Source organism: Heliangelus exortis, chromosome 1 (assembly GCF_036169615.1).
Source record: "Heliangelus exortis chromosome 1, bHelExo1.hap1, whole genome shotgun sequence".
NCBI lineage: Eukaryota > Metazoa > Chordata > Aves > Apodiformes > Trochilidae > Heliangelus > Heliangelus exortis.
The window spans coordinates 106,742,699-106,755,975 of NC_092422.1; positions in this window are offsets into that span (position 1 = coordinate 106,742,699).

A 13,277-nucleotide genomic window follows, 5' to 3' on the forward strand; every position below is an offset into this window, starting at 1 on the left:
GTTTCCTAGAACCTCTCAAGTTTTCTTTTTTCTGATGCACAGAAGTGCTGCACCTCATCATGTAATAGCACGAGACCATCTATGCTATAAAAGCCTAAGACATGGTCCTACCTCAAGGGAATGTAGAGTGCAGCCATGTGCACAAGTTTCTCCTAAAGCAGTGTCCCAGTCTCAAAAAGATTTTACTTTATAGTCTTACCTGGCATATGATAGGAAAGGCTACTTGAATAAAAATGGTGCAGAAAAAGAGACTGCTTCTAGGAATAAGCTAGACATACCTATTTGAAGCCAGTCTGTTTCTTGGGTAATCAACAACTAACTTGATGCCAATGTATCAACAGCTTTGGCTCACGGTTAGCATCTGTAAAAAGGACAAGGATATTTAATCAGAGTCATAAATGTGCAGAACTGGACATGGAGGTAACTTTATCCTTTAACAGGTAGAATGGACAGTGCTACAGAAAATTTTTCTCTAGCATGACGAATTATACATTTTAGCTGGCATGTGTTCATTTTTGGAGTCATGATCTGCATTAGATCATTCTCTCAACTAAAAATTCTACTTTCTCCCTACTCTCTTAAATGGAAATCCTCAACTCTCTTTCCTTATTTAGACTCTTGCTGCTCAAAACTCTTCTCTACCTGTCACAGTAACATTGATCTGCAAGGTCATCTCTTCTTTGTCTCAGTCCTAATGGCTGGACTCCAAATTCTGTTTTTCACTACTTGCTGCAGCTCCTTTCTAGTACCTTTTGCACTTGATTGACATAGACAAAAGATATAAAATGGAAACAACAAATCCAATATTAATAAAAATGTGTTCAAGTTTGGCAAATGGCCTTTGTTGTGTGGGAAGTGTCTCTGACCTTTGAATATAACAGAAAACACTTGGTTCTTTCTTACTCATGCACATAATAAAGACTCAAAGCGTCAGTCAGTCAGTAACTTGTACATATAGAGAGCCTGGTGTTCAATAGAGGCTGAGTTCCTGGCTGTGCTGAATTCAGAGTTATGCCTAGGAGAAAACATGATTTTAAGTCACATCAAAAAATAACTCTATATATATATATAAAACAAAAAACAAACAAGCAAACACACACAAAAAATCCACACAACCAAACAACGCTTCATGAAATCACACTTTGCTTCAAGATTTAAAAATTGTTTCATATATTCAGAAGTTATAATCTTGGAAGGCTCTCCTTCCCATTAGCAAAAATAATAGCATCACCTTTGAAAGGAAAGGAAAAACTTCTATTAGGCTGATAGTTGTCATGGTATGAAAAATAGCCTTGTCTAACCAAAATCTGATTCAAGTGGTTTGGATCTCAGGACTTGTTATGTTGCATCCTTAACTACAGGCATAAAGATTTTTTTCTACACAAATTCATCTAAGCCATGTGATTATATAGGTGCAGATACGAGAAAAAATGAAGCTGACTTCAGCAATGCTCACCAAAACCACATTATCATGAATCTGTTATGTGTATTCCATGACATGTATATTTTACAATATATATTTAGGAGTGTAGCTGTGGACCAGAATGCAGTGATGTTGGACCTTGGGGAAACACAGGGAAAGAAGCACAAGATAGTTATTACACTAAAAACCCCTCTGTGTAAACACAGTAAATGTTTTGACCCTGTCTTGGTTTGGGCCAGGATAAAGGTGATTTTCTGTCTTGTACTTTTGCTTTCAGCTAAGTCTCTTGTAAGTAGTTGCACTTGCTGAAATTAACAGCAAGTTTCTCAGACAATGTGTGCTTCTAGGACTGATAACACTCGATGTTTACAGTTACAGCCAGAGACTGGTGTGCAGAGCCAAGGACACTGCTCAGATCTGAGGAACATTTTGCCCTCTGGAAGGGGAGAACCAGTAAGGAGGTCCGACCTGCAGCCCTACTTTGAGGAGGAACAGACAAGACAGATGCCAGAATTGACCAAACAGAGTATTCCATCCCATACATGTCATACTTCATATAAATCTGAGGGATGAGAGTCAAACCCCTTCCCTTCCTCCTCTTGCCTGTCCCTGTTTGCTTCAGGATCCTGGGAGGATTCTGCCCGTTCCTCTGCCTGTGGTCCTTATCCATGCCAGCCTGAATCTGTGTGTTCCTGCCTCCAGCTCCCGACTGCTGCCGACTCCAGGAGTCCAGCCTGGACTTTCCCAGGGCTGCCCTGCAGCCTCCATGGTGATGTGAGAGTTACTGGGGAAAGGGGGGAGGAACATGGTATCAATTTTCCTGTATGTTTGTATATATTTAGTAATTTTTTCCTTTTTATCATTACTATTTTATTAAAGTTGTGTAGTTTAGTTTCCAACCCATAAGTCTCTCTCCCTTATTCTCTCTCCTTTCTTTATCAGGAAGGAAAGGGGGATTAATAGAGAGCATCTGTCATTCAGTTTAATTGCTGGGCCAGTGTTAAACCACGACAGACCCCAAGAGCTGCTCATTTAGGGTAGGCAATTTTACTGGGTATGAAGGTTTTCAGGTACCACAGCCTTCCATGGGAATATAAAGGCAGCTATCTTTTGTCTGAAGAAAGCAGTGTTTTTTCTCAATGCTTCAACACATCCAGACTGCCCCACACCACCACCTTCACCTCTCCTTCATGTCTCTGTAACACACTCATACATTGGAGAGCTGAAATTAGCTTACCTGGGACTGAGGCTGCACATGTTGCCATATTTTGGTTGGTGTTTCCAAGCACATTGTTATCCTCTTGATGTTTTTAGAGACAGACCAGGAAAGGCATTCTACATACACATACCATAAACAACATAAAAACTTTCTTGAATTAACATGCATAAGTAATCTGTTCACTTAATCAACAAAACACAATAAACAAAGATCTGTTCTTGTGAAGAGCATATTATTTTTGAATTTCATACCACTGGATGCTCTAAAATTTTAGCAAGCCACAAGCAGAAGATACTGTACTCCTTTATGGGAAAGATTTGTACAACTTAGGAAAAAAAAAAGCCATAACTGAAAAAATAAAATGCCATAAAAGTACTATAGATTTATACAAAAATTATTGTGAAAACACATAGTATTTGCTAGATAAAATCTTGCTTTAAAAAGGTATTAAGGTATCCCATAGAAATTAAAATCACAGATAATATTTTGTTAAACACTACAGCATGGTCCAGTTTAACATTGAAGCTTTTCTATAAATAAGACTCCTCCAAAGGAGTGACCTGCATATGCATGCCCTGTTCTATATTATACATTTACATATATGACATATATTGCAATTTTATGTTATATATATGCAATAAAGAATGCATATGTTTCTAGTCTTTATTTTATATTTTGAGATATTTTACAACAGAACAGCCAGAAGCTATTACCAGTTGCAAACAGCTTACAGCTTTACATCAGACCAGGTAATTAGACTATTGCCTACAGTTGCTGAAAAAGCATTGAATAATTGAATTGTCTTAAAAAAAAAAAAAAAAAAAAAAAAAAAAAAAAAAAAAAAAGGAGAATCCCCATTGTATGACAAGGAATCCCAATTTGAGATTCCAGTCTATAATACAGATTGACACCCAGAGACAAGCAGGAAGGTGGAAAGAAGGTAAGACGTTATCATCAATGACAGAGAACCAGCAACAGTAAAACATAGAATTTTATCTGAAGAAATGAATCAAAACCTACTAAATAACAATGCAAATAATGCAGAAATACAATACCAGAAGTTAAACAAAGTAATTTATAAAAGAATATTTGTAGCACATTTCTAACTTACTGCAGTAGGAAAATTCATGAATAATATTAGTAGCATTTATGTGATCCACTTTTTTTCTGTGCAGTGTTTGTCTAATATAATGAGATCTGGATTGGCTGAATATAATACAAATTTTAGAGTGTTATATCTGAAATGGATCATCCCTGTTAAAGAAAAGCAAATGGTGCATTTTTAATGCATATAATACGGTGTGTTAATATTGACACTCAGCTCCACTAATATTAGGGGTTATTGCTACTGAATTACCAATGTTCACAAATTAAAAGCACTAGAAGCCCCACAGATTACATGAGCATCTCCTATATAAATTTTTTTAATATTCTTCTTTCTATTCAGGTCAAGGCCATGACATTCTAATTTCATTTGAACAATTCAAATCTCATTCTTTGAGGCAGACGACGTGGGAGAAGTATGACCAATAGAAGATGGATTTGCTTTATTCTTTGAAATTGAAATGAAAATTACTTTTGTGTCACTACATTGTAATACAGTCCTTCCATGAATATACATAGCAGTATACATATATCCATCTCTCTCTATATATATATGCAACTTATTACCATTTGAGACACTAACAGTTGAATAAGTTTCATTTGCAACTTCAAAAATGCAAATAGGACTGGGGAAAAAGCTTTCACTTTTGTTTGCAAGCACTACATAAACTATGTACAATAGTTTTCACCCAGAAGACAGCACGCAGGTCTCCTCTATTCTGAGAATAAAGAGAGAAAATTAGGTAGGATAGGACTGGGCTAGCCTACTGTTTAAATTAGAGAGAACTCTACATTTTAAAATGGAAGTAGCTTAATAATTATGGTTCTATGTATCTTCCTTTCTTTGAGCCCTGTTTTCCAGGTTCTTAGTTTTTGTGCACTATCACTTCAGCCATTTTGTTAACAGAAAGACAAATCCCTCATAGATACAAGTACATCTTGCAGCAGCAACAGCAACATCTTGCAACAGCAGCAAAGGTACCAAAGTGACTCAGGATGGTTGAGCTTCTTCATGTGCTTCCTCCAGAGAGGGCAATGGAGATGCTCTAGAGGAGCGAGTGATCCTTTTGCTGGGCTGCACATTGTTTGGCAGCCAACCACAGAGAGAAAGTTGTGATCTAAATGGTTGGATGTTTTTTGTTACAGATATTACAGTATTTTGAAGGTGAAACCTATTTGTATGCCTATACAGGCTTGGCTGCACCCAGACCTAAATTTTCATTTTCTTGGCGGGTGGGCTGTTAGAGTCCAAATACATTCTGGAGCCTCAATGCAGACACCAACTGGACTCTGAAATAATTTAATCCAGCCAGTGGACTGCAGTCTGAAATTACCTTTGTTACACCAACATCAGGCATTTGCATGCTGTTCTCTATCCTCTTTGCAACAAACTGTCACATAATTTGAATTAAACACGAATAGGCAGGCTTTTCAGTGAAGAGCTGGTAGAATGACATTTCTAAGTTTTGCCTGCATTAGTGTTGCTGCTGAAAAAATTTCATGCCCATTCACATCTGGTTCTGCTCTATCCCTCATCAATTAAATAGTGTAAACCAGTTGTAGATATTCCAAAAGAACTTTGCCTTTTGTTTTTGAAAACATACATAATGTTTGCATTAAAATCCTCTAGGGCAGATCAAATTCACCTCCCCCTTCATCATCAGCAGTAGCAGTTGTGTACTCAAAGTAACCAAGAAAGCAGAAGGAAGAGCTGCCTCATAGAACTAACTGTTACTCAGTCCATTTTGAGCTTTAAGTTAACATTTTCAAAATGCTGAAATTATTTTGAAAGCCTAAGTCTCCAGGAAGTGAATATGACTTTGACACATAGGCCACTTAGCCACTGTTAACCTTACTCCTTTTCAGAGAGACTACAGGTATCATGTAAAGAGTGAAAGAGAATTCTTGCTTTCCTTTTAATGTAGGATTCAACAGAGGATGTGCTTTCTTAGAAAGCTTTTTGTATTATCCTTCTTTTATAGCCTATTTCAGAGACAGCAATTTTGCCACCTTCTTTTCTTTAACCAGAAAGAAAAAGGAATAAAAATTAAAAAAGAGAAAGAAGAGGAGGAGAGCAGGAGAAGAGGAGATTGAGAGGAGAAGGAGAAAGAGAAGGAGGAGAGAAGGAGGAGAGAAGGAGGAGAGAAGGAGGAGAGAAGGAGGAGAGAAGGAGGAGAGAAGGAGGAGAGAAGGAGGAGAGAAGGAGGAGAGAAGGAGGAGAGAAGGAGGAGAGAAGGAGGAGAAAAGGAGGAGAAAAGGAGGAGAAAAGGAGGAGAGAAGGAGGAGAGGAGAGGAGAGGAGAGGAGAGGAGAGGAGAGGAGAGGAGAGGAGAGGAGAGGAGAGGAGAGGAGAGGAGAGGAGAGGAGAGGAGAGGAGAGGAGAGGAGAGGAGAGGAGAGGAGAGGAGAGGAGAGGAGAGGAGAGGAGAGGAGAGGAGAGGAGAGGAGAGGAGAGGAGAGGAGAGGAGAGGAGAGGAGAGGAGAGGAGAGGAGAGGAGAGGAGGAGACGAGACGAGACGAGACGAGACGAGACGAGACGAGACGAGACGAGACGAGACGAGACGAGACGAGACGAGACGAGACGAGACGAGACGAGACGAGACGAGGAGAAGAGGAGAAGAGGAGAAGAGGAGAAGAGGAGAAGAGGAGAAGAGGAGAAGAGGAGAAGAGGAGAAGAGGAGAAGAGGAGAAGAGGAGAAGAGGAGAAGAGGAGAAGAGGAGAAGAGGAGAAGAGGAGAAGGAGAAGAGGAGAAGCAGAAGAGGAGAAGGAGAAGAGGAGAAGCAGAAGAGGAGAAGGAGAAGAGGAGAAGGAGAAGAGGAGAAGGAGAAGAAGGAGTTCTTGTCCAACTTTTCAGAGAAAACATGGATACATTCAGTAGAGATGATGAAGAGCAACAGTGCCATGTTGTTTTCCATATAGTTGTCCAAGTGGGTGCCCAATGCATGAGGTTAAAACAACTCATCCAAAATGGGTCACCAAACAATTTCAGTTCTGTCTGTCCTGAGTGACAGCTTCTTATGCCATTCTCAGAAACATGAAAACAAGCTTCCAGTTGAAAGGCAGACATTGCATTTCAGCTTCTCAAATTTGGAGTTTCCCAAGTCTTATAAAGTTGTTTCTGCTTGCATAGTATGAGGATCTCCATATCTACAAATTTACACAAATCAGACCAGAGACAGGGAATAAACCCAGCAATTCAGAGTTCTGTTTTGCTCCTGAGACTCTTTTTTTTCCCTTTAAGCCAGTGATTCGAGTTTTCTGTCACTTGAAAACATCTGGAAATAACTAACAAATTAGTATTCCAGTCATTACAATAATTATCTTAATTTTCTTTTTACTTACTCTTCCAAGTAGCTGACACATGCTACAGTATTTTGGTTCCAGCATAGGAAATTTGGGGCTCAAAATCCATCTTATGCATATTTTTCTATTTACCAGTATGTTTAATATTCATTCCAATCATAGCCCCTGTGCACTTAACTATAGTAATTAAACTTAGCATAGAGTCTAATAATATTCTCTTTCACTCAACACATTTCCTGCTCCTCCTCAGACATCCCTTCCTGTCAGAACTAGTGTCTATTTCTCCTTTCCAAACAACACATCTGCAAACCAACTCCAAAAGCAACAAAATGATGCATTCCTTTAAGCAGCATAGCAATCTTCAGAGAGGGAACCTCGATAATGTCCCCTCCTGACATCCCCTGACTCTGCACCCCCACAACTACAAATGTTTTTCCAAAACATTCTCTCTCTTCTTCATTGGGAGCCAATTTGTATGCTGTAACCTCAAGAAAAACAAAAGGTGCCCTTTGGATTTCCTGGGTATTTTTCCATCAATAATGTAAAAAAGTAGCAGCATATCTGAGTCTAAAATACAGCTGAGTTTAGAAGTAGTGCATTTTGTATTCTGCAGGAAGAAAATGTAAGGAGGACAGGCTTTTGCCAGAAGCCCAGGCATTTATGGGTTTTTTTCTAAGAAAGCACATTTAATATCTTATTTGTTTAGCAACTTCCATTTGTTTTAATCTTTGACATCTCTGGAGTTCACTTAAACTGTCACCTGCCACTGTGACACCTGCTTGGGAGGGCAGAAATAATTTGCAGGCTACCAACATCTGCTGTGGGTTGTAGGGCTCTGTCTTTTAAGAAAAGATATGGGAGGAAAATTTGTGGCAAAAAGCTTTTCTCATCCCCATGCTCTGCTATTAAAGCATTGTATATTCTCAGCAAAAATAGTGAATCCTCTACATGTGAACCATCTCACATGTACTCATGAATTTATCCATACATCATTTCTATGACTGAAATAAATAATTCTCAGTAGCCAGATAGAAGACATGGAAAAAAGAAACCTCTGAAAATGCCAAGATGGTCAAAAACAGCCAACCAAAACCAGTTAATTCATAAGTGTCTTAGATAACTAGTTTCCCAAGAGTGCCTGTAAGGCTGGGTGCAAGTGGACTGCTTGTACCTTCAGATGATGCTAATGACTTTCAGAATGATGGTGTTTGACAATTCTTGTGTCACCCCAACACAGCACACCTACTTAAATCAAGACACTTATGAAGAGATACTCTTCAATGTCATCAGTCTAACCAAAGGCAAGTGTAGTTCAACAAGCTGAATATCCTCTTGTGTACAACTAGTCCAGGAAAGAGCTCCTAAGTCTTTGAATAACCCAGTTCCAGGACCTGTGACTGCAGCAATCACTATGTGGAAGGCTGTATTGTACAGGAAGGGTAAGTGATCTGTCACCTCCAGCCCAGTGTGATGAATTATTTATGCTCTGCTGGTACATAACTCACAACTGCATTCTAAGAGTTTTAGTTGAACTACAAACTTCCCATGTGAGTTCTCTACAAACCCTGTTTTCTCATTAAACTGGGAACATAGCTGCTCTCCAGCATACATTATCGTGAAAAAAGGAAGTTTCTCAAGTGAAAATATCAGCCTGTCAAGCAATTCCATCTCCAGTACACACGTGCTGAATGCTGCTATGAATGCATATCTTTTAATGCATAACCAGCAGGGTTTATAGATGCTAAACTACGGCTCATAAATTGCATGTTTTCTTTAAATAGGGTCAGGAATGACGAGTTCTGGAAAGAAAAGACATTTTACTATTGTTTGAAATATTTCTCAACAAGAACACTAGCTAGAACACCCAAAGAATCAATAATTAATTTTTTTGTTGTGTTTTGCTTGTACCTTGCTAATTGAGTGAGTCACTATCCAAACAGATGCTTTCCAAAAGGGACCTTTCTAAGCCTCTGGCACTGCAGACTGCTGTGTAATGTACTAACCCACTGATCCATGATGCCTTCAATTTTCTTTGATGTTTCCTATTTTTCAAACGGTAAAGCATAATGTTAGCCTTGGAAGTGCAACATCTATTTCGAACATAGTTACCTTCTGCAGGTTCTTTGGGTGAATTTTCTAAAAAAAGTACTTAGCACATGGAGACTTCTACATGCATTTTGTGCCTAAAATAAAATAAAAAAAATAGTCAGATGATAAATGTCAACCTTTAAATGTCATTTTGAAGACAGATCACGTTATCTCATCAGCTGGGTACTACATCAATGGTTGTGACTTAGCAGCTTTATAAAACATTCTCCAAACCTCAGATGAGAGGCATGTTATACACAGAAAATAGTGTGTGCAGGAAATATACATTGTATATCTACAAAATGGTCCATATCCCACTGCCATTAAAATTGATGGGAGTTTTGCCATTCACTTCAATGGGATCAGCAGCAGTATATAAAGATGAATTGGCTATAAGCATACACAGGCACTTTATGGGCGTGACAATATAAAAGCCCTGTGTGAAGTAATGAAATGAATTATAGCAGTGCTGTGTATGTCAATCTCCCTTCTTTTACCTTCACTTGCTGTATCAGGAACATTAAACATTTCCCTGGTTAGCCATAGAATCATAAAAACTACAGATAAAAAAGTACTATTAAGTCTACTTCCTGCCAACACAAATTATTCCTCCCTGTACCATTTCTAATCCTCTGTGCAGTCTAGTTTTACACCACTCAAATGTTCTGGCATCTCCTCCTCCCTGTAAAGAATTATTCTGTCACCTACTTAATCACACAGCTGGCCAAGCTAGATTTTTCCTAGAAAATAAATCAACAAAGCAAAATCCCTACCTAAAAAAAATATGTATCACTTTGAATTTCTTATCTTATTTCACTCTGGGACAATTAGAGAAACACTTTTTGATAACTCTATCAGTTACATATTTCCCTGCTCTTCATAGCCTACCACATGCAAACGCAGGCAGTAGCAGTTGCTCATTTGTTACCAGTGTGACGACAAACACAAAAAGAAGGTGAATCGATCATTTAGATCTCTGAATTTTGAGTAACATAACTCCAGAACTGTGCTCCAGTGGAGACAAGAAACCTAAAATATTTAATGTTCATATCTAGCAGTTCATGGCAGGCGTACTGGAGACTTACCAAAGCAGAGAACTGGAGCTGGCATTACAGGATGCTTATCAACAATATGTTCATAAGGCACACCCAACACCAAACCCCTTCATCCAGACAATCCCTATTTTGTCAGCCAGATAGAATGAAGAGTGTGGGGCCACAGTTATTTCTAGGCAGAACCTAGAAATGTTCAGTCCAGTAATCACCATTTCATTCTCAGTAAAGCACATATACTTCATTACAGTTCTGAAATCATTTTAAAAATTAAGCTATCATTCTGCTTCTACTTTCATTGTTGCTCTTTGCCCACCCACTCCCTATTTATTGACTATGCTCCTGGGCTTTACTTTGGTTTAGACAGGGCAGAGAGCACCAGCCTTCTTCCTCTTTTAGGGTAGGATGATTAATAAACATTGAGTATATTTTTAAAAAGGGAAAAAGTAAAAAAAGTACCTCTAAAATATTACGTTTTTCATGCACTTCCAAATCAAGGGACCTCAAACAAAGCTAAGATGCTACAGGAACACCTATTTAGAAACAGAAGTTTTGCCTTGTTAGTCTGTGCCATACTAAAGTACATCAAAAGATGGTTTGAACACCATTCCTTTGCAGAATCTCACTGAAGTAAGACACACACCTCTAGACACCTGTCCAGTAGAAGAAGTTCCTAGAGACAGGGGGGGATTTAAGAGGATTCATGTCAGGGCCCATCCCTGACACAGCTGCTGCTATACAGATGTTGCATCAGAATACCACAGGTGGCCTGAGAGATAGCAATAGTTAACCCAAATCTCTTTTAGACTGCTGTGAGACCAATTCACACACTGCATGTAAACAAACTTCTTGCCTGTTTTGACCACTTCATTTGATTAGTCTTCTCAGAAGATCAGGCCAAGTGGTTATGGTTATTAAGGATGAAAACCATACATCAGGGCAACACTATTCTGTAAAAACCAAGGTAAGAATGTCACTAATCACCTAGCCTCATTCAAATTTGTGTGGTTGTTCTGCCTTCTAGCCCTTTAATTATCTTTGACAAAAGATTTAATCCTGCAACAACTTTTGGGGCACTTCTTGCTATCCAATAGATTACCTGTGGTTTTAGGGTAACAGATCCATTTTCTTTTCCTCTGTGACCATAAAGGATTACATGACTGTGACACACTGGTAAGTGACCATGACACTACCAAGGCCATAGCAAAGCAGAAAAGCAAGGAAGCATTTATACAAGTTACCATTTTAAAAGCAGCTGAAGGGAGTGAAAAATTTTCAGTGAAACACAAAGACCAGTATGAAACATAGGTTTATGTTACATCTCTTCCTCTCAAAAGTAGTTGTGACTCTTTTGAAAGGGCAGCATTGTTTTGGTACCACCTGAGACATTTTTAAATGGAGCCATAGGAACTCTATGATGTTTGCCTTTGTTGAAAATGATGTATGACTGCTAAGAAAATAAAGCCTCTGAAAGCCATTAGATCTTGACCTCAAATCTTAGGAGGCAGCAAGGAAAACCAGCCAACAAAAGCATTTTCTGACAAATGCTTCATGATTGCTATGATCTGTCTAATGAAAATCTATCTTTACTAAAAAACCATGTGGTAGGAACACAGCAGCATCATGTAAAAGCTAAGACTAGTGACTGCATATACCCTGTGCTTTCTGATCCAAGTTTAACAGACAGATAAGCTGGAACTTAAAAGTTTTACTTTTACTTCATTTTTTACCTGGAAGTTAAAAAGCTACACCAATATGTGTATTCAGGTTTCTGGTGGAAGAAAGAATCTAATTTATAGCCAATACTGCATAAAGTTAAATCAGCTTACCAGTAAAGCCATATTCTACTACAGAACAGACTACTCAAGCCAGACCAAATTCTCAGAATTTCCTCCCACTAAATCAATTTCTCTTCCAGGAACATTGTACCAATTCAGCCATCCTTTTTGCAAGAAACAGGTAACCATGCTCTATTTGAGTGCTCACAGCTGATTTAAATACCCTGTAAATTTAAAGAAAGTCACCTGCAGTTTTCATGATTACTGTTCTCAAAAGACATTATTCTCCCAAGACAGCCAAATGAATTTAGGGGATCCTCCCACCCCAGCACAGGCAGCTGTGGCTCTTTCCCCCTCCCCCCTCCTGACCACCCACTCACCTACCTTTTTGGGTGCAGGGTGCATCACTGATGCTCTTCCATGCTGTAAGTAATGGCACCTCTTCCCCAGGATTTCACATTTTTCTTCCTCTCCTCTAAGTTTCGATCTTTTAATTCTACCCCTCTTTCATTGCGCTTCATTTTCTCTTTGCACATCTTGGTGACAAAGCCAAGAGTTCATTAGTCCCCTAGTTGACTGTAACAGTCCACAGCCATTCGTGTGTAATCTGTTTTTCCACTCTGTTCCACAGTGAAGAATGCTTTTGACAAGCCGTAATTTTATTGTGTCAGGTGATACTGAATAAAGGATAAAATGTGGAGAATAATGAAGTTGCCTTTACATAAGGCTTTTCTTACTGTGCCACCCACTCCCCAAAAAACCAACCAACCAACCAACCAAAAAAAAAAATCTAACAGGGAAATTACCTGAAACCCAAATGTTAGTATGTTTTTCTGCCATTTTCTTTTGAAACATACAAAAGATACCTCTGCAGCCTCTGAGATGTACTGGCACTGATGTGTGCTATGCATTTGATTTTGAGTAGCTGGATGGACCCTCTCTTAGTTGCCTTCATTAGAGATCATAGAGATTTCTCTGGCAACTCCACAATTCAACAGCAATGGTTATTATCTTGCCCTCATCTTGCTCACTTGCCTTTTCCCTGAGGCTGCAATATCCTCTAAGTTAGAGAGGGTGACTTATTTGCGACTCCCATCAGTGTTGCTCATGAAAGAGGAGGCAGGACATAGGAATTCAATTAAAATTCCCTGGGAAAATGGTTTTTAAAAAGTGCAAATATTGCAGCCTTTTCCTGAAGGTAAGCATAGGTTGTCTTCAGAAGTTAAAAGTATCTAAGACTTACATGAACCACAAGAAACCTTTTCACCAAGTCCCCTTGAATGGATGCTGCTTCTCAACATGTTCAAACCT